A 26123-nucleotide genomic window follows, 5' to 3' on the forward strand; every position below is an offset into this window, starting at 1 on the left:
TCCAAGCTTTTAAGCTTTTGTTGATGCGTAAAAAGGGAACAATCATCTTATTCCACAGGGGAGCTATTGAAGACCCAATCAGAAAACAGATAAGTAGCATTGTCTAAGCTAACTGATATATAAATGGTAGTTATTGCCATATGGACAGGAGGAAATTGATTACAGATTTTATAATGAGCAATTTGACACGATTATTGGGATCTTATCATTTGGTAAATCATTGGCTCTCTCTCTCTCTCTCTCTCTCTCTCTCTCTGAAACTTGAGTTTCACTATTTAAACCTCTTGCCTTCCACAGGAGGAGAAAGGGAAGTTAAAGTATAAATCGTGCTTTAATAACACAAATTGTCCTAGAAATGCAAGCAATGATTAGAGGACTTGTTTTGAGTTTTGGCATTATGGTGCACATGCTGTTATTTCTTGGCTCACTGACAGATTTTAATTGGTCTGGATAGGAAGCCCATATAGAGCTATTATGTGCTACACCTGTGATGGCCATGCATCACGTGAATCCAGACTATTAGACTGGGGACCCAGAGAATGGGTTTTCATCATTGCACACAACCCTCCTCTCTTTAAAAGGGGGAATTAACAGCTGCTTTATGGTTATATATTATCTCACTTTCCTGGAAAGCAATCCCAATCAACCACCTTGACTGTACTGCATCTATCACTTCTCCCTGAACCACCAAAACACACACACACACACACACAAACACACACACACATCTCAGAAGAAATATTAATTTGGGTTCTGAAATGGGTTTTGCTCTGGGCGGGAAAAAATAATTTACATGCAGCACTTGTTGGATAATAATAACCTTTAGGGCTGGAGTGAGAGCACAGCTGGTAGGGTGTTTGCCTTCCAGGAATTTGACCTGGGTTTGATCCTCAGCATCCCATATGGTCCCCAAGCCTGCCAGAGATAATTTCTGAGCATAGAACAGGAGTACCCCCTGAGTGCTACTGGGCATGGCCTCAAACAAACAAACAAACAAACAAAAATGACCCTTAGAATGACAATCAGGTGAAGAAAGTTGATCTCTTTAAGTGAAATAAAAGTAACAGGGAGGTGAGCAAATACTTTTAGCTATCAAAAAGCATTCCCTGAGCCAGGTTGTACATGGCACAACCAGTTTTGATCTTTGGTATCTTATAATGTACCCAAGCCCCACTGAGTGCAGAGATAGGAGAAAACCCTGAGCACCTCTGCATGTTGTCCAGAAGCAAACAAACAAACTCCAAAAAACAAATTCCTTTTTAATGTGTATATGCTAGAGAAAATAAACTCCAGGGCCAGAGTAACTTGCTCCCAGTTTCTCACTGACATTACAAAATTTTTTGGATTTATTTTTCTTTCCTCCACCTCCTGGAGTGTTCTATTCTGTGAAGCATAGGATATATTGTTTTCTGACGTCTTTACCTGGGTAAAGTAACCTAGGTTGCTAATTAGTGAGCATTAAAGTGACACATACAAAGCTTGTCATGTGACCAGATCATTCCGAACATCAAACCCAAATATTTTTCTGTGAGATCATTCTGGAAGCCCAGCTTTAACCAATAGGATTAAGGGTCCCAAACATTCCAATAGAAGTGATCCCACTGCCAGGTCACATAGTCTGGATCTGTTGTGTTGTGAAAGAAACCTAAAGGAACTCTTCCACTGCAGTACTTTATCTCTGCTGGAAGGTGCCCACAACATCATAGCAAACTCTTAAGGAAGCTGAAGGACACATGAGAGTCTATGGGAAAAACAGCAATAATACTGAACTATTATTTTTTGGGAGGATGAGCAAAAGGGGACTTACTGTTTCAATATTAGTGGTGGTTTAATCCTGCAATTAACTATATCTTTGCAAAATTGTATTTTACTTATTTTTTCTGCTTTTACCTCTATAGTCTTCCATCTAAATTTCTGTCTTATTTTTCTTTCTTTCTTTCTTTCTTTCCTTTCTTTCTTTCTTCTTTCTTTCTTTCTTTCTTTCTTTCTTTCTTTCTTTCTTTCTTTCTTTCTTTCTTTCTTTCTTTCTTTCTTTCTTTCTTTCTTTCTTTCTTTCTTTCTTTCTTTCTTTCTTTCTTTCTTTCTTTCTTTCTTTTTTTTGATTTTGGTTTTCAGGCCACACCTGACTGCCCTTGTGTTACTTGTGGCTTTGCACTCAGAAATCGCTCCTGGATGGCTCAGGGGACCATACTGAATGCTAGAAATGGAATCTCGGTTTGTCCTGGTCAGCTGCGTGCAAGGCAAATGCCCTACTACTGTGCTGTCACTTTGGCTTCCTATCTTGTAGTTCTTTGTGTTCACTTTTTTTTTTTAAATGTCATCGGGCCAAAGTGATAGTATAGTGGTAGGCCATTTGCTTGTACACTGACCTGGATTCAGTTCTCAGCATCACACATGGTTCCCTGAGGGCCGGAGCAATAGCACAGTGGTAGGGCATTTGCTTGCATGTGGCAGACCCGGGATGGACCCTTGGTTCTATTTCCAGCAACCTATATGGGCCCTGAGCCTAACAGGAGACCTTTCTGAGTGCAAAACTGTATTTTAGTACTTAATGATGTTAAAAGTAAGTTTCTGAATTAAAACCAAGGTAGAAAAGACAAGTAGTGGCATCTGATTTATTTAAATTGTTGTATACTGCTGTTTTTTCAGTTGCTAAATTATTAATTATTATTAAGGCATAAAGTGTTTTGGAGTTTATTTTAAAAAATACCTGTCAGGCCAGAGAGACAGCACAGGAAGAAAGTGCTTGCATTGTATGACGTTGATCATGGTTCTATAATGGTTCTATGATCCTTGAGCTTGGTCAGGAATCATCCCTTAGATCAGAACTAGCAGTAAGTCTTGAGCACTGCTGGCATAGCCCCAAAATAAAGCAAAAAAAATCTCAAATTAAACAAACATATATGTATCTCATTTGGCACAGAAGAAATGTGATAAACCTTTATAGCTCTATACCAGTTTTGGCTTACTAGAAAATGTCCCAGGGTTGACCTTGCTTCTGAGTTGATCTCTTGCAATCATGGCAGAACAACGGCAGCTCATTTATTGTGTACTTATCTACAGTTAGGCATTGACTACTTCTTTACTACTGCACTGTATAAGCTCATTTTCTCTCCAAATAATGTGACCATGTTCACAATCCCATTTTTAAGAAGAGGAAGTCCAGGTTTATGGAGACCCGAAATGACCAGTAAATTAGAAGGAAAGGGTCAGATCAGGAATGGAACTCAAAACATATATTAAAAATAAAACTTTTAGATTTTCAGATATTGCAAATTTACACTCAGCTTTAAGAAATGATGCAGTGAATTCCTATGTATTCTTCATTCGTAATTGTAACTTTTTACAAAACTATAGTACAATTTTATAACCAGGACACACATATTGATACAAAAAATATACAGATAATGTTCATCATTAAAATGTGCCTTTGTATTACTTTTTCATAGTCAGAGACTCACTTCTTTCTTCCAGACCACAAAGGCTTCTTAACTGCTGCAACTTAGTTCTCACTTTATATAACATCTTTGAAAAAATTAAATTATAGAAATGAAGATGAAATTAGCAGTAACCAAGATTTAAGGAAAATATAACATATAGAACCCAGCTTATTAAACTTTGGGTTATGATCCATATGGGATAATTGAATTGAATGCAGGGTATCAAAATATTGGCAACAGTAAACATTTTTGGATATTTAACAAGCAAAATATTAGTACAGGATCAACTGCATAATGAATCTGAGAAGTGCCTGGCAGCTCTTACACATGTGGATTGCATAGAGTGAAAGAGATCACAAACTTAAGAAGTCCTCATTTAGAAGACAAATACTTTTGAAGATTTTTCACTCAATATATTCCTAATTTTTTTGAAATTCATTCACATTATTGAGACAGCTCATTCTTTTTTTTTTGGGGGGGGGTCACACCCGGCGGTGCTCAGGGATTACTCCTGGCTGTCTGCTCAGAAATAGCTCCTGGCAGGCACGGGGGACCATATGGGACACCAGGATTCGAACCAACCACCTTTGGTCCTGGATCGGCTGCTTGCAAGGCAAACGCCGCTGTGCTATCTCTCCAGGCCCTCTTTTTTATTTTTTAACTAAGTCAGCCCTAATGATGTTTTGATAGATTGTATTAAATATTTAATTAATTTTGGGAGATTTGACATAAAGATATCATTTTATAAGTGGATTGGCATCTACTACTAGTCAAAATATATACTTTTAGTCACCAAAAACTGCACTTTATTTGAGAACGAGAGTCTTCAATTTTCCTAAAAAGATTGTAAGGCTTTACCCACTGGTCTCAAGGTATGCTTGGTTTAACAATATGTTGCTTTGTTTTGCTAGTAAGTTGGATACAAATTATATTTTCCGCAAGTGGGGGATTTTCACTAGTTTGAGAAAGTTTGCTTTTTATGAGTAACAGGGAAGCTGCTACTCAATTATTCTAGATGTTGAGACCTTGGGAATAGTCTCATACATTTTTACAGGAGTCAGATTAAAAAATTTAAGACAATAAAAGTCCTTTTTGTAACAATCCTCAGAGACGATGAGAGGAGGGCCGGAACACCAGCTCACTCCATGAAGCTCACCACAAAGAACACAGAGAACTACCATAATCAAGTGAATGAATGAGGGAACTGGAAAGCCTGTCTGGAGTACAGGTGGGGGTGGGGTGGGATGGATGGAGATTTGGTACATTGGTGGTGGGAATGTTGCACTGGTGAAGAGGGGTATTCTTTACATGACTGAAACCTAATCACAATCATTTATGTAATCAAGATGTTCAAATAAAGAAGGAAAAAAATTTAAGACATATAACATGTTAGCATGTTCATTTAATCAATAAAAAGAAAATAGGTAAAATACACACCTTGGTGGACTGATCCAAATGACGGAAATCTCTTTGTACTTTGAGGAGGGCAAAAGAGATGGTCCTACTTTCAAAGAGCTTATCATCCCATGTGAACAGATGATGAGTACCTCATGCTCTGGTATCAGTAGGGACTGAAAGGAGCATGTGGCGGGTAGGGGACGACACTTAACTTTGCTTTGTGAAGTCAAGAATGGATGGTAGGAAAGCACATTTATATAGCAACTAAAAGTAGCTCATTCAATATGTGCTATCTAATGGATAGTATCTGAAGCTAATATTAATAAGATTAAAGGGCAAGGTAAAGCTCTCCTAGGGAGAATCACTAAAAGGAACAGAAAAGAGGTCATCTAGTTCCATGTTTGTTCAAATGTCACTTATTAGTAGGAATCATAAAGCAACAACTCTCCAGAGGTGAATAACATCAAGATTTTCAAAAAATAATGATGAACCATTAAACTCACAGGATCTTTGTATTTTGACTCATTTGCCTCCTCAGTTTCCTCTCTCTTTATTCAACCCTGTTTTACTTATATTGTTTACAATATATAAAATATCAAGATCTTTGCATTTTTTTTTAATTCAGCTATCCATTGACACACAAACTTAAGAAATGGAGACAGATATTAAGGTCTTTAATCATTTGGATTTTACCTTCATACATGATGTTAGCTGGGGATCTAAGTTTGTTTTTTTGCAAGTGGCTAGCCAGTTGTGCCAGCACCACTTGTCGAAGAGGCTTTCTTTGCTTCATTTAGGACTTCTTGCTCCTTTATCAAAGATTAGATGATTGTATGTCCGGCGAGCATTCTCTGAGTATTCAAGTCTATTCCACTGATCTGAGGGTCTGTCTTTATTCCAATACCAAGCTGTTTTGATAACTATTGCTTCGTAATACAGTTTAAAGTTGGGGAATGTAATGCCTCCCATATTCTTTTCCCCAATAATTGCTTTGACTATTCGAGGGTGTTTTTTGTTCCAAATGAATCTTTGAAGAATATCATGGGTATCTTTAGAGGGATCACTGTACAATGCTTTGGGCAGTATTGCCATTTTAATGATGTTAATCCTGCTAATCCATGAGCAAAGTATTTGCTTCCATTTCCGCGTATCCTCTCTTATTTCTTGGAGCAGAGTTTTATAGTTTTCTTTGTATAGGTCCTTCACATCTTATAAGGTATATAGAACAACATGTAGGTATAACACTCCATGACATTGAGAATAAAGGCAACTTCAAGGAGGAAACTGCACTCTCCAAGCGAGTGAAAGCTGAGATTAACAGATGAGAATATATTAAGCTGAGAAGCTTCTGCACCTCGAAGAAAATAGTGCCCAGGATACAAAAGCCACCCACTGATTGGGAAAAACTATTCACCAATACCAATCAGATAAGGGGCTAATATCCAAGATATACAGGGCACTGACAGAACTCTACAATAAAAAAAAATCTAATCCCATTAAAAAATGGGGAGAAGAAATGGAAGACACTTTGATAAAGAAGAAATACAAATGGCCAAAAGGCACATGAAAAAATGCTCCACATCTCTAATAATCAATGAGATGCAAATCAAAACAACTATGAGGTACCACCTCACACCACAGAGACTGGCACACATCACAAAGAATAAGAACAAGCAGTGTTGATGGGGATACAGTGAGACAGGAACTCTTATCCACTGCTGGTGGGAATGCTGACTAGTTCAACTTTTCTGGAGAGTGATATGGAGATTCCTTCCAATAACTGGAAATTGAGCTCCCATATGATGCAGCTATACCACTCCTAGGAATTTACCCTAGAAACACAAAAATACAACACAAAAACCCCTTCCTTACACCAATATTTATTGCAGCACTATTTACCATAGCAAGACTCTGGAAACAACCAAGATGCCCTTCAACAGATGAATGGCTAAAGAAACTGTGGTACATATACACAATGGAATATTATGCAGCCGTCAGGAGAGATGAAGTCATGAAAATTTCCTATATATGGATATACATAGAATCTATTATGCTGAGTAAAATAAGTCAGAGAGAAAGAGAAAGACGGAGAACAGTCTCACTCATCTATGGGTTTTAAGAAAAATGAAAGACATTTCTCAACAATTTTCAGAGACAAAAGAGAGGAGGGCTGGACGTTACAGCCGACCTCATGAATCTCACCACAAAGAGTGATGAGTTTAGTTAGAGAAATAACCACATTGCAATCTATCCTAACAATAAGAATATATGAGGGAAGTGGAAAGCCTGTCTAGTGTACAGGTAGGGGCGGGGAGGGGAGGAGGGATATTTGGGTCTTTGGTGATGGGATGTTGCACTAGTAATGGGGGGGTGTCATCTGATATGACTGAAACCCAACCACAATCATGTTTGTAACCAAGGTGTTTAAATAAAAAATATTAAAAAAAAAAAGATATGGAGACTGAGGAACGCTATTACAGGTGTTTGGAATTATTCTGAAGAGTACTATTCTCCTTGGTCCAGGAGACTGGGACCCCCCACTCCAGGCGGGTCTTCATGGCCAGCCCTGGCAACTCGGGCCCTGCGGGGCAGGCGGAGGAGGGAAACCCCTCCCATTCAATTTTCAAACTGGAGAGGGAGCTCGCAGTTGGACCCAGCAGAGCGCACATGCCAGGAAAGCCGTCCCTCTGTTTTTCTAGTATGTTCGGGTCACTGGTCGGACAGCGGGCCACAGTTCTCCTGGGCTGAACACTTAGTCCAGGAGACTGGGACCCCCCCACGCCAGGCGGGTCTTCATGGCCGGCCCTGGCAACTCGGGCCCTGGGGGGGCAGGCGGAGGAGGGAAACCCCTCCCATTCAATTTTCAAACTAGAAAGGGAGCTCGCAGTTGGACCCAGCAGAGCTCACATGCCAGGAAAGCTGTCCCTCTGTTGTATATTTGACCCCCTGTTTTGTTTGCTAGTAATACTTTTTTTCAAACCCACGCAGGTGCTTTTTAAGCATTATCCAAAAACGTTCCTGATACTAGACTGTTCCTAGGAATAGAATCAGGATGCCCAAGATTCTGATAAAACACTCAAATTGACCTTTATTGTATAGTCTTTTATGTATTGCCTCTCCCCTCACCCCTTTGTCTCTCCTACCTCCTCAAACCCAAACCCTGAACCATTATCTTCCTCTTATTCAACCCTCCTTATCCTTAGTTCCTGATTGGGTAGACACCAAGACTGACCTTCTGCTCCAACACCACCATCCAGTTCCTCATTGAATGACACCCTCTCGGTCCTCAGCTCCTGCCTATATAAATAACTACAACCAACACGCCTGTTGACCCATGCTTGATGGCCCCTCTTGCCCCCATCAAACTATGGACTGTTGCCTGATACTGGAATCAGCTTCAGCATAACCCCCAGTTCAAGGACAATATAGGGTTCTGTAATGCCGCAAAACATGTCGCAAACTCAACTATCACCTGTTGTCTTCAAATACCCTTGTTTTCTTTCTTTTTTTTCTTTTTAAAACATAAAAGGGTCACATGCATCTCTTTTGTATATCTCAGATGTATTCCCTTACATCTATAACTCTTTTCAAATATCCTCATATAGTGACAATTTTGCCCACTAGATTAGTTATTTGATTGTTTGATTTCCCCCCTGTGAGATTTATTTTATAAGCAATACTGGTAGAAGAGTAACTCTGTATAGATTTCACATTTATACCAAGTTACGGGAAATGTTGGACTTTATTCGTTGGCCCCCAGATGCACCAACAATATCTTGTGGCATTGCTTCTCTTTTGCATAGGCACATTAAAATGGGAAAATAATACATATGCAAACAAGTTTTTATCTAATAGAGATGGGAACACAAATTTGGTAATGTAATTAGGCCTTCTACCCTGAACATTGGCATAATGATTTGGCTCAGGTCTCAGAAGAATGGGCATCGCCCACACACACCTGATCTATGGAAACAACCACAATTGTCTTTAACATTCCCAGGATCCAAGCCTCTACCAGAGAAGACCTACCACTGCTTTGGCATTGACTTACTCCAAAGAGTACTCCCAACACCCAGCTGACTCAGCAACAGTCTGCATGCAGGGCAGATCGCTCTGCATTTAATGATATGCTGAAACTAGAGGATGCTCCACATCAGCCTGACATCGACGAAAGAAATGCACAGAATCCAGAGTCTTTAAATATAAAAGTCTGATACCAACTATAGCTAAAGTGTGCAAAAGTTTCACCGGGACCTTGAGAATGACTGGAGTTGGATAGACTGGTATGCCTGGAACCCAGAGTCTGTCTTATGCCAATAAACTTCTGGGGTGAGGCCTTTTTGTAATCAGGTCAAGGACTTTTTTTCCATTTTCTCCATTTTTCTGGACCTATGCAAACATTGGCGATTGCCACTATTACACCTTTACTATACTTTTTTTACTCTTATCCTTTAAGGAAAAAAAATACAACTTACTGAACTTAAAAAAAAATTACTGTAGTAGAGTGCCTGTCTCGAATGCAGGTAGGGGATGGGAAGGGAGTAGGGGGTAATGTTGCACTGGTGAAGGGGGTGTTCTGGTTATGACTGTAACCCAAATATGATCATGTTACTTAAATAAAAAATATATTTAATAAAAAAAAGAGTACTATTCTCAAGAAAAGTTAGGATTAATGGGTTAATGGTGGTCATTTTTCTCAAAAGGCTGGGAAAAACTCCTGATTAATTTTATAAAAGAACTTGAATAAAGTGATGGAGCAAACCCTGCATATAAAGTGACAGGGCAAAGAGTTTTCCAGCAAAAGAAGACTGGATGTGGCAAGAGTCTGAGGTTAAAACCTTGGGTATCTCTGTAGCACAGCAAGGGGAACTTTAAACTACCAATGGTGGTTTTCCACTGTGCTAAGAATTCAGAAGGAAAGGCAGTCAACTATGTGAGTGACAAGGCTCCAAGTCTGAAAGGGATTGTCTTTGAGTTGTATTATGGTGTCACCATGAACTTTAGTAATCTCTGAACATGGAATTTTCATGGAGCTCCTTCAAGAAAAGAAGTTCAGCAGTCATTGAATTAGCTCAGCTTTTTTGTTTGTTTTTGGGGCCACATCTGGTGATGCTCATGGGTTACTCCTGGCTCTGTGCTTAGAAATTGCTACTGGCTTGGGGGACCACATGGGACACTAGGGATCAAACCAAGGTCCGTCCTGAGTCATCCGTGTGCAAGGCAAACACCATACCACTGTGCTATCGCTCTGGCCCCTCACTCAGCTTTTTTTATATGCTGGGGCTCAGGTGGTTCAGAAAGTTGGAGAAGATGAGCGAGTAGTCCATGACAAAACTAGAATTTGCATTTTTCATGACACATCTGCAAAATGGCAATGCGAACTGTTCAGACACGACTGCTGTGAAAATGAAAGGTGTTAACATCTAAAAGGAGCTTAGCACACTGCCTGGTAAGCAAGAAGTGCTAAACACCTGATTATAATTATCATTAGATTTCAAATTCCTGAGGTATTAATCATGTTACTGCCCCACCCCCATCTCTATATTGAATAGCACAGCACCTTACACTGAGTTTCTGCCTGATGCATACACATCCAAGGTTGCCTCTGTGAAGCATTATTTTGAATATGGTGAGCCATTTGCAATGGGCATGGGGATGGTCACTAAATAGTAATAAATCAGGTCAAATCTTCTTGTGCTGATGCAGCTGTATCAGGGTTAATAGCTGTGGTTAATTACAGATATTATTAATTATTGATCAAGACTGGTAGCTACTATTAATGATTCTTGCCAGCCAAAGCACATGTGATATGTTAAGAGGAAGATAGTCTGGTCTTTGGCTTTGAAACAAAGAGAAATTGTATGGTGCAAAAACCCTGAGGAGTCAGTGATTTTTATGCCTCAATACTAGCATTAGGAAGCTACAGCCAAATTCCAGGCATAGTTGTTACTAAAACGGTATTTTTCTTGGCACTGAAACCCATAGCCTGGATTTACATGTGTGATTTCTTAGCTGCTACTGTAATAAAGGAAGCAGTTTTGAATGATCACTAATCATACAGCCTCTCTAGGGGCACTTATATCTGAGAACTCCCAAGCCCTCTGTAAACAATAGTTAAACCTTCCTATCTTCAGAGATACGAGCTCCTGGATTTTTTCTTAAATAAGTTGAATTGTAAAAGAGAGGCTTCAATCATAATCAAAGAGATGTCAAAAGAGACAACCCATAAGAGTGTGAAATCGTAGGTTGAGTGTTCCACAGTCCCCAGTGAGGGAGATTCCCAGGCCCACAATCTGGGTAGGTTTAAGAGATGCGAGTCTGGTGGCTTTTCCAGAGCAGGAAATAATCCACACATAATTGGGAAAGCATAGCAGGCCAGGAACCCACACTGCAAGCTGTTCACCCACAAGCCAGCTGCTTCACCACGTGGAATGGTGAGCCAAGATGGCAGCTCCCCGTTCAGATTTCCCAGGCAGTCTTTTTGGGAAAGAAAGCCGACCCCAAGAGCAGGGACTAGGCCATGTGAAAACGGCTAGTACCATCAAAATGAAAACTGGCTAGTACCAATAATAGAAAAAGAGGGACAAAATAATCTCTTCAATCCCATAAAATAGGGCTTTTCCACCATTCTCCAACTATGGCTGCATTATCACCTTGCTCCTTTCTGTGGTCCCTTTCTTGCCAATTAAACTCTAATTTCTTTTGGCCTCTATTTTTTGCAATTTCCACCTTAAGCCCCTTGGAATATTCTTGGGGGTCCACAGGGTGCTATCTATCTTTGGGTCAAGAAACCACTGCCATGAGATATTTTACCTAAGCAAAATTTTTTACTCACAAGTCACTCTAAGAGCTATATAAAGAGAATGATGGGAAATTAAAAAAAGCAGTTTGGAGGGCAGTTTTGTTAATTTATTGGAGAAGTATATCTTTTTTCATATTAATTTTTATTTTAATTATAGTGCCTTACATATTTCACAGTAATATTCCATGTACATATTTACATTAAATCAGGGGAATTCCCACCACCGAATTGTCCTCCCACATCCACACCCATCTTGCCTCCCATATCCTCCACTCTCCCCCCAGGGGCTGCTAGAATGCATGGTCCCCTCTGTGTCTAGTTTATTACTTAGTGGTCTTATAACTGTTTGGTGTTGGTGCCTCCATTACTGCTCCTCTAATTGTTATGTTATTGGAGAAGTATATTCTTAAACTCAACAATTTCACCCTCAATCATTTGATAGAAATACTGGTACTTGATCTATAAATGATTAAAAAAAGCACAGACCACATTACTATGTTACAGAGTGGATACTAACATCAGTTTCAAACCAGGAGGAGGATATTGAATAGTTCCACAGAATAGTATATAGCATAAAAATATGGGTTTAACCTATTTGTATGAATATGAAGGGAGGGTTAAGACATTATTAACATCAAGAAATGTAAATTAAATAATCATATGCACTTTCTACCCTCTTAGTAGTTTTACATTATTATATACATAACATTTCTGGTGGCCAAGAAAGTTTTTGATGTTCCTTCCTGGAGCAGGTTGACTTTAATTCAGCTCTCTCCCCTTGAACCCTTGAATGTGAGTCAGCCTTGGTAACTAATTTCTTATGAAATGGATATGGCAAAAAATTACTGATAATTCAAGACTATTTCAAGAAAAAAGTATTATGGCTTTCATCCCTTTTCTCACTGTTTTGCTTTATTATTTATCTTCTTCTGAGAAATTTAGTGACCATTGATATAAAAATAATGATTCCAATGGAAAGTTTTGTATGGAAGCTCATGCCAACACTCATTGAGGGACTATGTCCTTTACCTGATAGCCATGTGTATGAACCATCAGGGAGGCAGATACTTAGTGTTTCAGGGAGGGCATTGGGTTACATCCAGTAGTGTTTAGTGCTTACTTCTAGCTCTGTACTTCTGGTTTACTTGGGGGACTATATGGGATGGTGAGATTGAAATTGGGTCAAACTCATGCAAGGTGAGTGCCCTACCTTCTCTGTTATCACTCAGGTTCTCCAAGTTCCATTTTCAGATAGATGAATACTGTCCTGGTTTCATTCTGACTTTAATAACCTTTTGAGTGATTGGAAATGCAAGACAATGGTCTTCATTGGCTTTGTACTCTGGGGTTCCTTACTCTCAAAAAGTGTCAGATAATAAACATTTGTGGATTTTTTTTCCTATCTAAAGAAAATATATCATACAACTGAGACAATTGATCATAATACATTTGTAACATTTGTGTTTTTTGTTAAGCCACTACATTATGTGGTATCAACTGATAACTAGTATAACATTTACATAAGCATAAAGTTGTCGAAGATTTTTTTTTTTTTGGTTTTTGGGACACACCCGGTGACACTTAGTGGTTATTCCTGTCTATGCACTCAGAAATCGCTCCTGGCTTGGGGGACCATATGGAACGCCTGGGGATTGAACCGCGGTCCATCCTAGGCTGGCGCACACAAGGCAGATAGATGCCTTAAGTTTTGCACCACCTCTCTGGCCTGAAAGTTGTCAAAGTTGTATAGACACACATAAAGGTAAATGTGTAGAGAAAAGCTTGGAAGAAGATATACTTTTTTTTTTTTTTTTGGGTTTTGGGCCACACCCGGGTAACGCTCAGGGGTTACTCCTGGATATGTGCTCAGAAGTTGCTTCCTGGCTTGGGGGACCATATGGGACACCGGGGGATCGAACCGCGGTCCGTCCAAGGCTAGCGCAGGCAAGGCAGGCACCTTACCTTTAGCGCCACCCGCCCGGCCCCGGAAGAAGATATACTTGACTTGTGGCTATCTTTGAGAAGATTGGGAGATTAGCCTGTACTATTACTACTTGGTAAGATTTTATAAATGCATACTGACATAACTTTAAATAGCTAAAAAGGAGAAAGATATTAAAGTTTAGTACTTTGGAATTTCATTAAGTCAAATAAGGTTGATGTTGAGCAACTCTAAGAAAAATTATCTTAGAGATTTCTGAGAAAATGTTTTAATAAAAATCAAGATAATTAGTAGAGCTACCCAAACTACTTAAGATAGCCAATAGTTGTTATTCTTCAAAATAATCTGTGGATAAATCCCTTATAATAAATTATTATGTTTATCCTTATTTCTTATCTATGGGTAAGGTCAAAGAAACTTTTATTTGGCTAACAGCAATAGGCAATCTGATTATTCCCAAGAAGTAGTCAAATTCTCTAAAAGTTCCTCCAAATTAAAGACTCAAGTTATATATTAATGCACTCTAGTCTTATCAAGCAGTCAAAAATAAAAAGGTTTAGTTGCCAGGTTAAGGGTTATGGAAAAGATGTCTTAAAGTAACATTGTATTGTACTTATTTTAGATTTGTGCTCATTTATTTTCCAACTTTGAGCCTGGGGGTCTGCATCACTTAATGGAAGTTCCAGTGGCAAACCCTTTGATTTCTATCTCAGGCTAGACTGGCTACAGGCACAAAGATTCATGCATTTTCAGTGGAATTGAATCTTGAGCTTCTGCAAATGCCTTCTGGGTGACTGACCAGAAATTCAATCACAGCACATTCATTTCAAAAATCTCTTTCATGTATCATTTAGAAGCAGCACATTTTAAAATTTGCATATCTCTGACCCTGGATTTTGTAATCGAAGCAGAAGAATGAGTTTCTGTATAGTTTTTTAGGCTAAATAAACTAGAGGCATTTCCTTTGCCTAACTATTGGGTAGATACTTGTGAAATATTCTGAACCAGCAATTCTGTAGCATCAGCCACTGTTCCATGCAGCTCTGGAATGAGAGTAAGCAACGCAGAGTGTTTTCACACTCTACAAAAGTGCTAGCATTCATTGCCTCATTTAATGGGCAGAGAGGCTCTTAATTATGCTTTCTGATGAGGAAACAATGATTCTTTCAATCCCAGCATCTGCAGAATACTCCGGTTTTCATTTCAAGGGGACACATAAGAAAAAGAAATAAAAATGCTGCTCCGAGCTGGGCTGGGAAAGAGTCCACTGCAGCAGCTGTGAGATTGATTAATTTCCCCGTGCTGCAGCATGTTCCAAGTTTCTTTCTATGAACTCAACTGTTTCTGTGACTCTTTTCTACAGGAAGTTTAGAAAGTAACTGGGCTGCTCCTGAGTGTGGAACACTTCCGTATCTGCCCTGAATTCTCACTTGAGGAGTATAGCTGTGAGGTTGAAGACCATTATGTATCTCTTTATTTCAAGTCATTTAACAAGGCAGTTTTCTCACTGGAAAAGAGGGGCTGGTAATAATGCCAAATCTCATTTCATGAGAATGGAGTGGGTGAATACACGAAGTATCTAGAGTACAATCAACACTTAGTAACAATCGTTACTTGGAACAATGAACCGAGTGGGTAGGTCACCCTGGTAACAAGTCACGCTGTCGTTCATTCATCCAGCTCTTATTGAGCAACTCTAGACTGAGCACAGTGCCAACCTCTGAAGATAAATCAGATGTGCTGACCCTCTCCTCAAAAGGCTTACACTCCAGTGGAGAGGGCAGACAAAAATAGAGCTGGAAACTAATTAAGAAGTAGGAGTGTAAAGGGGGGGGGTGTTGAGGTACAGATTAAAGGATTGCATGAGATTGAGGGTATTCATTGATTTTAGGAGGTAAAAACAAAAATTCCAAAACCTTTACGGAAAAATAGATAAGTTAGGGAGAGAATTGGAGGAATTAACGGAGAGAATAGATGAACAACGAAGAGTTGGGGTGGGAGATATTCAAGGAATTTTTGGACAATGTCATGGAGGTAAAGACAGAGGACATGGGCCAATGGTTATGTGGGTTTAACTGGAAACTAAGAAGGGCTTGAGGTAGGAGGAACATGATACTATATAGATTATGACAAATTTGATTATATATTATGAATCGTATATTAATGTAATTACCTACGCACATAAATTTAATATACCAACACTGGCATGTGCCAACAGTGGCTCACACTTGAATGTAGTTTCATTAACACAAATTGAATTGTATTGGCATCTGTGTTAAAAACAGAACTGCCTGTCAAGTGGGAATTCTGTAATGGTTTCACTATCACAGGGACATAAAATAGAAGAGACACATGCCAGCAGAGAGTACAAAGCACCACTGGGGTTCAAAGGGAAGAAATGAAGGTTGAGAAAATATCAAATCACCTCACAATTTGAGGTGATCTTGAGTAGGACATTGCTTTTAGAGCTGCAGAGATGTCTGGAAAACACAGATGTATAATTGTTTCTCTTATGAACAGGTCACGTAGCTCTACTCTCAGAATTTTAGTGTCTAGATATATATGTGATATGGAGGAAAGAATGTTGAAGTAATTTTGGTAACTCAAATAACACTGACATTTAAATCAATGGCTTCTGAACACCTATGGATTTGTGTTTGAAAACCACAAATTTCGACCCTGTGTAAGCAGTCTTGGGAAGTTCTGGAAATCAATATGATTTGATCTGTACCCAATTGGAACCCTTTTCTATGACTTCATACCTTAACTTCTGAAGGTAAAGATACCTGCAGAACCTATCAGCCACTTATTCCAATGTATGAATGAAACCTTTACATTAATAGAGTAAGTGCCTGATCAGACACAGGCATAACAATGTCCAAATGAAACTGACTAAAGAAGGATATGGGATCCCTAATCATAATGAATAAGAACTGTCCAAAGAACTTGGCACTGAGATCCTATTTCCTTATTTATTTTGTCCACAGCATAGGTTTTTTTTTATACCACTGCTCAATATTATCACCAGTGATGTTGGCACATTCTGGAATTGTTCATCTAAGCATGAGTCACATGGGCACATGACCTAAATTCGAAAAGACTATTCTTGGAAGCAATCAAAAGAACATCCTGACTAACTGATCCGTTAAGTGAAACAGAGATCAAGTCCCCCTTCTACCACCAGTCAGCTTTCATTTTGAGGCTAGAAACTTACCCTGTGAATGTAAGTTTTCCCTTGGTTAGATAATACCAATACCTTCCTCAAAGATTTGTCAAGAGGATGAACTAAACAATACTGTATCTAAGGGTATTTTAACAAATTAAAAAAAGCAATATGACACAATCATTACTCAAGATTTTTGTTTTATTAGCAATTAACTAATTAGTGGGTTTTGCACTAAGATGGTTCCATAAAAGGTAAAAGACCTTGTATAGTTTTGTTTTACCTGATTCCCTAGCATCCAGTCAAGTACCAGTTTTTCATTGCACTCAAACACTTATTGAATGAAAAAAGGTGAACAGAGTTCCTCAAGGGAACTATTGAGCATCCCTTTGAGAAAGATAATCATTTCATAGGATTTTAAGCAACAGAAAGATTTGTGTCACAAATTACATTTATAAGTGAAATTTTGAAGGAATAAAGTCTAATTTTGCCTCTCTAACTTTGTTTGTCTGCTTCTATCTTTACTTTCTCTTACATCCAAGTGGAATTAAGGCCCAATGCTTTTATAATGCAATCTTATCATTCTCTTCCTTAAGCCATCTTCTCTTTTATCTGTTATAACCTATTGACTTTATTTAAAAACTTTTAATTAGAAACTTCTAGGCAGTGTCAGAGTTAAGTTTAGAAGCTTCCAACTTGTTTCATCTGCAGCAGCTTCAGTAAGGCATTAAAGCTTATGATGTAAATTCATTATTATCTCCACATTGATGTCATTTTCTTTTCTCTTACTATTGTATTGTTTCAGAAAGTCACACAACCAGGATAATACTGCTTTTTAGAAGTGGCCTTCCAGAAAATTTTCCTGATGTGATCAGATGTTGTTAAAACCATGAATAAAGTATTATATGTCCCTTTGACTTCACTTTTTACCCCAAGATTACTGTAAGCCTTACAAACATTGAGCCAATTTCTTACTACTCCAGGAAAGAGAACTTATTCACTGCAGAGAACAAAAATGACTTTAAAAAGCACATTAGTGACATATTTCTACGAGCAAATCAGCCACAGAATTATATCTATTTTACAAAAAAAATTGCTCCCACCTTCCACTTGCCCATGGACTTGGAAAACACTATCTTCTCGAAGACATTGCTTATTCTACCTGTCTAAGACCCTGTCATTCCCCCCAAGAACCTCCCCTATTCTACCTCCCTCTCCCAATGAGTTGTGCTCTCTCCTTTCTACTCACAGCATGCTTTGTATGTCTCTTCATATAACTCATACAACCTTTACTATATATTCTGTAATTTCTGTTTGGGTTTAGTTATAGCTTCCTAAATGTTAGTTCACTGAGGATGTGCTCATTTTTCTCACATGCACTAATTGTTTTAATGTTCCCTAAATTTACCCTATAAACTGACATGGAGCAAACTATCAATAAATGTTTATTTAATTACATAGGTTTCCTGTCTTTTTCATAAACTTTTAAAAGAGAAATTTAAAAAAATTAAAAGGAAACTTAAGAATTTCCTATTTCTCACACACACCCAGACATGAATTATCCCTGCCCCCATAGTCAATATCCTCACCTAAGTGATGTATTTGTTATAAAAAAGAAACCTACACTGAGACATCACTATCAAAGTCCATTATTAATATTAGTGTTCACTATATCCAACAGTAAATATTCTAGGGCTTTGGACAAATGCACATAACTGTTTGCTACCACTGCAGCAATGTAGTAGTCATTTCATTGCCCAAATAATCCTCTGTTCCCTTATCACCAACTAAACATGTTTTCCAGAGTACAACTAGAAAACTCTTAGCTTATAATTTGTCATTAAGACACCACACACATACATAGATGAACACACATTATGAGGCAAGGCTTTCTTGCACTACTTCCTCTGTAGAGTATGCTGATAGGAATTTAGAATACTAGCCCAGATCAAATTGAATAAAAGAGCTTTTATTCCTGAAAGCATTTGGGGTCTTAAAATTTTAATGTTATAGGCTGGAGCAATAGTACAGTGGTAACGTGTTTGCCTTGAACGCACCTGATTCAGGAAGGATTGTGGTCTGATTCCTGGCACGCATAGAGTCTGTCAGGAGCGACTTCTGAGGGAAGAGCCGGAGGAACCCCTGAGTGCTGATGGGTGTAGCCCAACCCCCCCAAAAAAAGAAAAAAAAACAAATCACAAACCAAAAAATAATATTAATATTATATACAGTACACGGACAAAATTGGATGTGTACACGTAGAAAGCTTTATATTGCAGCAAGTTTGTTGCTTCTAACTTCCTTAAATTTCTCACTTGAGAGGGAAAATGAATGGGAGTAATGGAGTCATGCTTATCTCGAATCCACTCCAATTTATATGTAGTGGTATATTGGTCAACTCTAGTGATTTTGCATTTCAGTAATTATTGTTATGCCTACATTTTTATAAAATACCAGTAAGATATTATATATTATCATAGCTGCCTGCCTAGACCATGACTGACAACAGTGAGTACAGTTTGTGCTCTTAAATAACTTCAGAAAAGAGAGATTTTTTAAGTTGACAATAATTTTCTATATTATGGAAAAATTAAAGAAGATAACTGGATACAAAGCATTGAGCTTTGTAATATGCAACACATACAAACATACAATGAATGTAGTTCTTCTGCAACAATAATAATTACTATTTATTGAGTGCTTATTATGTGCCAGGAACTATGCCAAGTGTTTTCTCTGTATTCTCAAAATAATCTAACCAAAACTATAAGGTATGGTTTTCATTCCTATTTTATGTAAAATTTATATGTTTTACTAGGTCTCATATCTAAAAACGGTAAAACTGGGTTTCTCCATCTCTAGAGGCCAATCTATGCTCCTACATCTCCTTAAGCAGACAAGAAGCAGTCATTAAGAGCCTGTGTGGCCCCCAAGGAGTCAGAGCATGACCAAATAGAATGAAATGAACTCTCAGATGTCCAGCAACTGACAGTCTAGATAGAAAAGACAGCAAGTAAAGATAAGAGACAATTAGTGTATGGGGAATAGTTAACCAGTAATTCACATTAAAGGAAGCAGAGACCTAGGACCTGGAGAATCACAGATCTTGTGCTGGACTTAACATCATCTGTAACATTGCTGTGACTCAGTGGATGAGTGACACATTTGACCCACCATTGAGTAGGTGAGACCTTCAAGCTTCAATTCCTCACCATTAGCGTTTGGAGAAGTCCTGCTGAAATATGCCACGTGAACTAGAGTAATATTTAAGCAATAGTTAAGTAGTAACTATGAATCTGAGCTTTGCAGTCAGATTCCCAGATTCAAATTTTTCTCACATTCCATTTTTCTCACCACCTCAGTTTTCCCTTTTATAAACTGAGAAAGAATCATCACAGCAATGAGAACAAGTCTTTAAAGCTTCTTGTGTGATACTGGGTTTGGAATGAATGTTGGACACATACTTACTAATGCTTACAATATTTCTTGGCTTGGTAAGGGAGAAAAAAGTTGAGCATCACTCTAAGATCAAAGGGTCCAAAGACAGCACAGCAGGCAGGGCACTTGCCCTTCACATGAAAACTGACCTGCCTTTGATCCTCAGAACCCATATAGTTCACTGAGCCTGCCAGAAATGATTCCCTGAGTGCAGAGCCAAGAGTAAGTCCTGAGCACAGTCGGGTGATCACCGTCCCCTCAAACTCCCCTAATACACACAACCAAAGAAAAAGAAACACAAAAGCTATTATAAACACAGCTATTGTCAGCCAGAAAACTGCACTGTGCCCCCTGAAAAGAGCTCAGATAGTATTGTGGCAGAGAAGTTGGGGAGAGGAGCTCACCAGTCTAGCTTTTACAATCTATCTGAGATTTCCAAGCCAATGACTTAATCCACATCCCCCTGGTCCTCACCTTACGAAGGCATATGGGCTCTTTCTTAAGCAGATATGACTTCAAATAACCACTTAACCATCACTGAATAATATGATTTTATACTGTAAGCCCTCAGGATGGGAGAATTCCTTGAATGGATAAAAAAATTAAAGAAAAATAATCTGCTAAATGTGTTGGCTGAAACACAAGAAGAATTTACTGCAGAACACTGAATGCTTTTTATACTTGAGAAATTTTAAGGAGACAATATAAATTTTGAACCATGAGGTCTCAATGACATGATGACTCTGTGCATAGTGATTGTGAAGTTTTTAATAAGATAATGAATACTAACCACTCAAAGTAACACCAGGATTATAATTAGCACTGAACAAATATGCAGAACTTCTTGGAGCTTTGCTAAAATTTTAGGTCATAGAGATGCGTTAAATAACCAAGCATTCTAAAATCTGTTTTTTTTTTAAGATATCTGAAGTACCATAGTTTATAATACTGTTAATAATATGATTTCATGCATATAATAATCCAACACCACATCCTTTACCAGTGTTCAGGGTTCCCTTAATCATTGTTTTTAGGATCCTCTTCCCAGGTCCCTTATCCCCTTTTAATGAGCACAGTTCTGTAAATCGGTTCTCAGGTTTGATCATTTGTTACTAGTTTTTTAAGATTTGTTACTACTTACAGTAACAACTTACTAAAGATTTTTGGACATAAATCCTGTGGAATTCATCTTATTCATCTCTATCGATACAGAATGAGATCTTATAGCATGTGCTTAAAATCTGTGATTGGAATGAATGAGTAGATGTAGGAGGCCCAATTCTTAGGGTTCAGACACTGTTAGAGGGAACAGACATCAAAACAGGAACCACAATTCAGTGTTATTGCTGTGGTTCAGAACCAGAGGACTCAGAAAGGCCTGTGTGACCAGCATCGTTGTTCTAGAAGCAAGCCAGGCCAGATTCAGGCCTGCAGTGTGCGTGGTGGGCAGGTAATAAGTCTCATGTACAGAGGAATGCCAATATATGACTGCAGACACTTTGAGTTCCCTTAGCTGAGCCTCTGCCATTTGGCTAATGCCCCCCACATATCAGAGCAGTGACCCTTGACCCTCCTGGCTCCAGGAGCAGCTCTTGAGTCTGTTCTATGAGATTTCTGCCTGGAGCACTTGGCCAGAATAAAGCAGAGGGGGAGAAATCAATACAACCTGAACCAAAGTACACTTAAAACATCAGCCTTCAACTCTGGAGTCATGCCCTTGTCATGACAGCCAAAGTGCTTTTGCTCTTGATCTGCTCAGAATCAAGCAAACAGGCAGGAAAGAAAATGGCTCTAGTGCACAAAACACATCGCACCTGAGAACACATAGCAAGAGCTTCCCCAGGACTGGGATAGGAAAAGGAAAGTCTGTTTAAGTGCCAGCTGATTTCTTTTCACCCTCTCTCTCACTTTTATTTTTTGCAAAGGAGAATAAATAAGAGCAGTAAGAATGTTTTGACCATGCAGTGATCAGTAATGCTTGTTAATACCCAGCACCTGGTGACAGGTGACAGGACCAAGTAGAAAATCACCCACTAATCCCACACTCTGATGCTGCAATAGTATTGTCTTCACAGTGTGGAAATAGTGGAAATAGTACTTAATAAACATATATTATATGGCAGAAATTCTAAGGACTGCAGATACAGATTAACATACAGAAGATAGAGGTTATTTATCCAATGATGACTTTAAATCATTTTAATGATTTTTAAAAGACTTCACAGAAAAGAGAAATACAAAGAGTTAGGATGCACAGAATGACAATCAGCTCCATGAAGACTGAAGATGCTGGGACTTAAAGGACAAGTAAAGTAATCTTTATAGGACTGGTAAGAGGGCCCTCCTATCTAAAAGAAGTGTAGACAGGGAGACAGAAATAACCTGCTGTGAAGGGCTGTGACTGTGCTAAGGGTGACAGGTCAGGTGACAAAAGAATTTTTGAAAAATTGAGTTCATTATTCTCCATTATGTTGCTCCATTTAGTTATAAGTTCATTGCAGAGGTCACAGGTTTTAGATCATCATGTGTCTACTAAGATTAAGATAACAGAAGACCTTTAATATAAAGAGTTGATCAACTCAGCTTGCTGAAGATGTCTCTCTAAATCAGTTACTTCCCTCAACAATACTTTCAAGTATACCTCAAATGCATATGTGTGTACACTTTCATTTATATAGCCATACATATTTTGGCTGCTTTGGTTTATCTAAACCATCATGGTAGCTATTATAGCTACTAATACAGTATTAATACTTTATTTATTCATATTTTACTGTGATAAAATTAAGAATGTCATTCTTCTCAGATACAGTAATGAGACCAGGATTAATTAAATTCATGGTAGACAACACATAGATGTAAATACGAGTTTTGGAGGGACTAAGTAGATTCTGTCAAAAGTGAATACAGTGAATTTCATAATGAATTTATAATCGTTATTAAATTCCAGATAGGTAAGGGGTGTTTTCTATGTTGTAAAAATTACTACTAACTTTTAAATGGTTTCCCAGATACATAGTTACAAATAATAACTGTATTTTGCCTAGCCATGTTTACATTTATCAAACAAAAAATCTTAGTTCTTTTTGTGATAACCAAATGTTTCACATTCTGTTATGAGGATGAACTGAAGAAACCCCACCTACATCATATGTATTCTCATAGTACCAAAAGAATTTTTGGAATGATTAACACTGCTAAAGAAAGTTCCAAAAGAAGGGCTATTGAATTCAAGGAAAAAGGTAAGGTACTCTCTTCTCTTTATTCTTATGGACTTTAAAGTAAGACCTGAATTCAAAGAGAAGTCAGAGCAAAACAGGCACATAACCTTGACATGATCAGAAATGACTGAAAGTTCTTTATGTTGAATCTGACTTATCATTGATGACATCTGTACTTCTCTGAATCACAAGACATAGTTGAATGGTGTCCAAGTTGAAAGTACGATGACCATCATTTTTCATATTCAGTGTGTTGGCTGCTCTTTGTACTTACAGATTCTGCCATTACAGTATGCTCTAGTTATAAAACTTGGTTTTCTTGTGATTTATAGAGAAAATAAGTTAAGTCAGACTTCTTTTTTTTTTTTTTTTTTTTTTTTTTGGTTTTTGGGCCACACCCAGTAACGCTCAGGGGTTACTCCTGGCTATGTGCTCAGAAGTTGCTCCTGGCTTGGGGGACCATATGGGACACCGGGGGATCGAACCGCGGTCCGTCCAAGGTTAGCGCAGGCAAGGCAGGCACCTTACCTTTAGCGCCACCGCCCGGCCCCTAAGTCAGACTTCTGACCACAGGAAGTACTTGGAATATTCCTAATAAAACAACCTTAGTTCTCCTAAATAGCCATCAGAAGATTATAAGTCAATCTCTCTCAAAGAATGACTTCTATATCACCATTCCTCATGTCTTATAGCGGGTCACCTTGGAAAGTGTCTAGTTAAGCCACTGGCCAGATATTTATAGCCTCTTAAGGTCTAGTAATCTGGTTATCAAAGAATTAAGATGGTGATACTTTAGATGATCTTTAAACAAGTATTAGGAAGTCACCAATGTAGAAAAAGAAAAGCAAAGAAAATCAGACAACAGACACTCTAGAAAAGCCTGCATTTTGCTTCTGACCTAGGTGACTCTCTGTGCAAGAAGAATGTCTTCTCAAGAGAAGTTGTAATGCCGCTTCTGTAGTCGATTTATTTTGTCACTGATGAAGAAGCAATCAAATTTCACTCCAAAAAGGAAACTCATTTCATTCTTTTAAGGTTTAATAACATGTGGAAAAAATAGGACAAAAATTTCTCTCTAAATTAACATTTGACTAAAGGAACAACCATTTTAGGAGATCCTTACAAGAGCCCACCCCAAGAACTCTGAATAAACACCTCAATAGGCAGTATGAAGGAAGCAAGGGAGGGAAGGAAGGAAGGAAGGAAGGAAGGAAGGAAGGAAGGAAGGAAGGAAGGAAGGAAGGAAGGAAGGAAGGAAGGAAGGAAGGAAGGAAGGGAGGGAGGGAGGGAGGGAGGGAGGAAGGGAGGGAGGGAGGGAGGGAGGGAGGGAGGAGGGAGGAGGGAGGGAGGGAGGGAGGGAGGGAGGGAGGGAGGGAGGAGGGAGGGGAGGGAGGGAGGGAGGGAGGGAGAAAGGAAGGAAGGAAGGAAGGAAGGAAGGAAGGAAGGAAGGAAGGGAGGGAGGGAGGGAGGGAGGAAGGGAGGGAGGGAGGGAGGGAGGGAGGGAGGGAGGGAGGAAGGAAGGAAGGAAGGAAGGAAGGAAGGAAGGAAGGAAGGAAGGAAGGAAGGAAGGAAGGAAGGGGGGAGGGAGGAAGGGAGGAAGGAAGGAAGGAAGGAAGGAAGGATACTTTTAGGCAGATAGGAGCATTGGCAGCTCAAAATAGCCAAGTTGGCATTGAACTGAAATTTAGATGGAAAACACAATTTATTTGAATAAGTTTTACCTACTGGGAGGAAGGAACTTTAGGCCAAATCTGGTGTTCCTCAGCATGGTGCTCAGGGCTGCTCCTGGCAGTGCTCAGGGACCATGTGGTACCAGAGATTAAACCTAGACGTCACTCATGCAAAGTAAATACTTTAGCTCTTGGTGCTATCTCTGGCCAACAAGAGTAGTTATTATAGCAATTTTCAATTCATGTTCTTTGCCCAAATGCTGTCATTAAAAAACATAAGCACATTGTGAGGAACACAAATTATCTTAGGTAACTTCTTGAGTTTCTACTTGCTAGTTCAATGTCTCTAAATTTAGGTTAGGGAAGAGGCAAACATGAACCACATATTTGAGACTCTGTAACTGTCACGTAACATTGAAGTTTAATCTGAAATTTAACCCTCAGTATAATGACTTATTTAAGAAATCTAAGAACTCGGGCTTTTCTATTATACAATTTAGAAGCACATTTCACTTCACTTGTATTTTGCTTGCATTAATTGGTGATGCCAGAAACTTTCCTGGCATCATGTTCCTAAGGACATTTCTAATTTTTGATGTAGCCGCTATTCCTTAGAGCATCCTTCTTATGTAGCATCCTTTTTTTGTAGCACAGAAGAATTCTACTGAGTCAAAATATTGCTGATGCTTGTCACCAGGCATTTGAAACAGGGCTGATCACCAATAAATTACGATGTAACAATGAATCCCTATTGTGCCATAGGGAGAAATAGCCTATTAGAGAGGCATATAGGACATTTCTATTTGAAGGACTGGCAAGTATAGCAGTTTTCTTGTTTTGTTTTTGTTTTTAGGTTACATCCAGGAGTGCTTAGGACTTACTCCTAGCTATATACTCAGGGATCACTCCTGACTGTGTTTAATGGACCATATGGTGTACTGGGAAATTGAAACTCAGTTAGTCATATGCAAAGCAAATGCCCTACCTGCTGTACTATGGACTGAGAAATCGAGCAGTCTAAAAAGGAACTTATTCTAAGGGCTAGAAAC

The 26123-nt window shown here is 38.7% G+C and overlaps 1 protein-coding gene across 2 annotated transcripts in view; it reads right to left on the reverse strand.

The window, feature by feature from the left end:
- Nucleotides 1–26123, reverse strand: part of PPP2R2B (protein phosphatase 2 regulatory subunit Bbeta) — a 603721-nt gene that overhangs the window by 208730 nt on the left and 368868 nt on the right. The gene's annotated exons all lie outside the window — the stretch shown is intronic.

Source organism: Suncus etruscus, chromosome 4 (genome assembly GCF_024139225.1).
Source record: "Suncus etruscus isolate mSunEtr1 chromosome 4, mSunEtr1.pri.cur, whole genome shotgun sequence".
NCBI lineage: Eukaryota > Metazoa > Chordata > Mammalia > Eulipotyphla > Soricidae > Suncus > Suncus etruscus.